Source organism: Mus caroli, chromosome 1 (assembly GCF_900094665.2).
Source record: "Mus caroli chromosome 1, CAROLI_EIJ_v1.1, whole genome shotgun sequence".
Taxonomy (NCBI): Eukaryota; Metazoa; Chordata; class Mammalia; order Rodentia; family Muridae; genus Mus; species Mus caroli.
In genome coordinates, this window is record NC_034570.1 from 30,387,722 (window position 1) to 30,392,872 (window position 5,151).

Here is a 5,151-nt window from a genome sequence, read left to right on the forward strand (position 1 = left end):
TCAGGTGATTTACCTGAGTAAATCACTCGCCATTTAAAGCCAGAAGATCTCAAGTCCAAAAGATGAGGCCAGTGACTTTCTGCCTATATCAGCTTCTATTGCCACCATGACTCTAAGTTCCTGGGTACCCTGGCTGATTGGTCAGCTCCCCTGGAGAAAGCAAAACTGTCATGCCCATTGGTTTGCACACTCCTGGTTTTCTACCTGAGCTTGGATACAATGACGTCACACCTGGCTGGGAAGTATAACAGTTCTTCATGTGATACCTTCCAAGACCGCCCCCCCCCCAAAGTGGATATCTGAAATATGGAGCACATCAGAGCCTACAAATCCTGTTTTTCACATACACAACCTAAAGCAAAGTTTAAGTTGTAAGCTAGGCAAGTGAGAGATGAACAACACTAAATAGAACAATTACAGCCACATGCCATAATGACGTTATGTGGCTCTGACACCTCCTCTCCCCTTCTCTCTCCCTTCTTCCCTCAAAATGGCATTTTGTTTATGCACTTAAATGAAGCAGTGTGGAGACAGTAGGTCTCGTAACTGCACCTCTGGCATTTGGTGGCCCTTACTGTGCTTAATAGTGGCCCAAAGCACAATAGCAGGCCACTGTCAACTTTCATATTACAGAAGAAACCCTAAGGAAAGGTGGGGCCACAGCTAGAAAGGCAGGTCCACCTTCAGCCAAGTTAAAGAGACTGGTGGAACAAATAATCCTTTAATGGGATACTGGACTTTTTCTTCCCCAAACTGTAAATCCCCAGGGAAGTTCCAACAAGCTGTGCAGTCTTCAGCCTCAGCTGGGGCTGCTCACTTTTCTGACTTCTAACTCAGAAAGTTCCAACTTTTCCTTTTTTAAGTCTTTCCAGATGCTGGCGAGAGCTTAAATAGCTTTTTTCTGGTACTTGGGGTTTCCTTTCTCTTTCTCTGAAGCTCCTCTCCCATCTATGTGGTGGACGTCAATGCTGGTAGCAATTGGGATGTTAGCATACTTTGTGGGCTACTTTCTTGGGCTCTGTTATCTACCACTCTCTCAACCCTTTTCACCCCAATCCCTTCCAACCCCTCAGATCTAGGTAGGAGAGGACGAAAGTCAGCGGGGAAAGTGGACATAGACCTCTTTAGACAACTTCCTGATGATTGGGAGTATGGGTTCCTAGAGGTAAGTCCAGTCTTAGCTGTCAGGATATCTCCAACCCAGCAAACAACCAGCAAATCAGCAAACCAGCAAACCAGCACACCAGCAAACCAGCAAACCAGCAAGCCAGCAAGCCAGCAAGCCAGCAAACCAGCAAACCAGCAAACCAGCAAACCAGCAAACCAGCAAGCCAGCAAGCCAGCAAGCCAGCAAGCCAGCAAGCCAGCAAGCCAGCAAGCCAGCAAACCAGCAAACCAGCAAACCAGCAAACCAGCAATAGCAAAAGCAGCCCCAAGGACCAGCAGTAGTGGGATCAACCAGCAGGGGGAGCAGCAGCTGCCACAGGCCCTCCCAGAGGCTCTCACATTTATACCCTCTCAAAAGTCCCCAGAATTGCAAACAAACTATCTGCAGCTGGCAAAAATCACACCCCTCCTAAAGCACGAGGCAATCACTGGACAATCTGAAACAGCCCCATATTCCACAGCTGGGATTAAAGCAAAAACATACTCACATAACTGGGTTTTTAAAGAAACCAAAGATCTCACTTCAATGGAATGGCCTCTTCCCCCCACCCCTCCTCCTCTTCCTCCTCTTCCTCCTCTTCTTCCTCTTCCTTCTTCATTCAATTTACTCCTCTGGGAAACTTCTGATATTTACAACATGCTTGTTCCAACGTTTTTTCTTTTTAAGCTTTAATAGAATTAAGCTTCTGTTCAAGTCCATTCTTAAATTATTTTATAAGGAGACTAGGAGCCCCAAGAGGGGTTCTCAGTTACCAAGATATCACTGACATGTCTTTATCCTTACCTGCAGCTTGGCAAGAATGTGGGGCTGTGGAGAGGCACAAGATTAACAGTGAGAAAGAAACTAGTTGACAGGAAAAGACCAAGAGCCACTCCTCACCTGGCTACCTATTACAAATGGCATGTGTGTGTGTGTGGGGGGGGGGGAAGACCAGGCTGTACAAGGGTGAGAGAAAGTGAGTGTTCTATAAACAGCCTACAAGGGGTCATGAGACTCCTGGCCCAGTGATTTTAAACATGTGCCTTTCTCCAGATCATTAACCCGCTCCCATGCTTTGGAAGAACCTTGCTTTCTTTTAATGAACTACCTCTATTTCTGTTGCTAACCGTGTTCCTGGTAGAATTCATTGTCTTGTCATACAAGAACATGGAAGTCCTGGTATGTACCCTCCTGACCCAGTCCTGAGCCTGGGATAGCAGCAGGTTGCAGATTCTGGGTGAAATTCTCTATCTGGAGGAAAGGTGACATGTACCCCAGCTGCTGGGTGACATAACCTTTTCTGCTATTTGGGACCCACATACCCCACCCCCTGGGTCCCTTTTGTGGAACTTCCAAGGCCATCTCTCCTTCAGTACTCACATCAGAGATGTTACCTCCTGCTTGCCCATGTCTCCAAAGCCAAGCACATACCCACAGTCCTCCCTTCAGACACTGTGATTGCAAATGAACCTATGGATGCTACCAAGAAAGAGAGAGGTTAAAACTCAACCCCTATATCAGGGCCGAGCCATGCTGGCCAGAAGAATGGAGCCTAGCTTGGAGCACATTTGGATCTAAAGCTATGAACATGTAGGACCAGTGGCATAGATAACTCTATGCAAAAAGAAAATGGCCACATGGCCTCATCTACCCAGTCCTCAAGTTCTTACTGGGATAGTGATGTTGAGTGACCCTAAAATTCTCCTAGGGCTATACCCTCAGCAGTCAGCATGACATCTAACAGATGTCCCACTCTGGACCTTGGTTTTCACTTAAGCTCTGAGCACATCTCTTTCTCTGTGAGAAATAGGACATGAACCCATTTGTGTCTGAAAAAGTCTTGTCTGCTGTTTGGACTCTCCATTTGTCCTTTCTGTGTAAGAGGAAAGGGTACCTGGAGGACTTGTCCTTGCTACAGACTGAAGGTCCTCTGTCCCTTCAGAAGTGAGTGCAGAGGCCTTAACCCCAAAGGTACTTAGATTTGGGATCTTAGAATACAATTAAGGCATAGGGGTAGATCTCTCGTGATTTGGGTTATTATAATAGTAACAAAGGACTATCAGGTGTCTTTGAATATGACAGAGCCCTTTTTGGCTCTATTGTGTGTAGATCCAGAGGCTGGAATCCTGGAAGCTCAATGACCATCACAGCCACCTAAAGCTAGAGGCTTTGGGTTCTTATTTCATGACCTCAAAGAATGAAATTCACAGAGGGTGAGTTTTAGAAAGAAGTGTATTATTATTATTATTATTATTATTATTATTATTATTATTGGGTCCTCAAGAGAGAGCAGGAAGGCAGAGCCCCTGTAGCACAGAAGGGATCCTCAGGAGTGAGAAACCATTGGGACACACTACCCTGAAGTCAATAAGGCTTTAGTGCAGTGGTTCTCAACCTGTGGGTTGTGATCCTTTTGGCAAACCTCTGTCTCCAAAAATACTGACGTTATGATTCATAACAGTAGAAAAATATAGTTATGAACTAACAACAAAGATAATTTTATGGCTGAAGGTCACCACAATAAGAGGAACTGTATTAAATGGTTGTAGCATCAGGAAGGTGAGAATCACTGCTTTAGTGGGGGGAGGAAGAGGCGCAGGGGAGGAACTGGTCAGTCCAGTTTCCATTACAATGGAAAGGTCCCTTGAAGCTTTGGTGAGTATTGTTCCAGGAAAGGGGCACTCTGTAGAAAGCAAGCAAAATTATGACTGAATGTGTATTGCTGTCATTGCCATGACCAAGTTGAGGACACAATGCCTCAGTCCCATGAGAGGGCGAAGGCCTTCCCCAGTTGAGGCTCAGAGGGATAGCGAAGCCTTCCTCGTAGGTCCAAGTGTAGATGCCGACGACATGTGCAAAAATGCCCACTATCGCTTTGTCTCCCTGGATGTTTACAGTTTGAAGACAGCTCCCTTGCAGAGGCAGTGCCTACTGAGACAAGCTATAGCTGTAGTATCTCTAAGAGGAAATGGGGTTCTGCAGGCATTATGGCCAGATTAGCAGCTGGATTCTCACATTGCATTCTTACAGGTGGGGATGCGTTTTAGGCAGAGAATTTATCTTTAAGATGAATTCACTCGGCTCACTGAGCAGAGTGACCCAGTGACATACACTGTGTCCCCATGTCCTTTTTTGAAACCGGGTCTCATGTAAAGCTGTATATCTGAGAATGATCTTGAACTCGCAATCCCTCCAAAGTTCTGGGGTTACAAGACTGTGCCACTACAGCAGGTTTATATGGTGCTAGGGATTTTGTGGATACTAGGCAAACGCTCTATCAACTCAATTACATCTCTAACTCTCCTTGTGCTTTTCTAGGCAAGCTTTACCCTAGACACAGAATTTTCAAGGATCCTGGTCTTAGAATTTCCAACTTGAGGAACTGTGGCGAGTGAGCTGGTTCTGGTATAACCCATCTGCTCTGCAGTGTTATGGTAACGGCATGAGTAAACCAACACTGTTATAGCTTCAGTAGACATCACCTCTGATTTTCATAGATCCCGCAGCCACAGATGCTATGCCAGGAGGAACACAGGGTCCATGCTTTCCTTTCAACGTTAGCAGACTGGCTGGGTGCTCCCTCATTCCTTCACTTCATTGCCAGAACATTCTGTTCCAATGAGACAAACATCACCAAATCCAAGCCTCCCTTTGGGGAATTGGATTCAGCTTCTTCATCTGCTAACACGGATCATTTGAAAATGTGTTGTTCTGCTGCCTCTTCATGCCTGTCTCACACTCTGCCCTTGCTTCCAGCCCAGCACCACCAGTCAACCCCCTACATAGAATGCCACACTAGCTTCTCCCTCTGCCTAGAGTGTGTTCCTGGGAGACACAGAATCAGGTTGCCCTTCTTGAAAGAGACTTTTTTTTTAAGTCATTAATATTACAAACAGAGAGACAACCCAATTGAGAGTTTGAAGACAATTCAGGCCCGCATGACAAAGTGGGGGGTCCTGTCTTATAGATTTCAGTCTAGGGACGGTCCCATACCACATGGTATC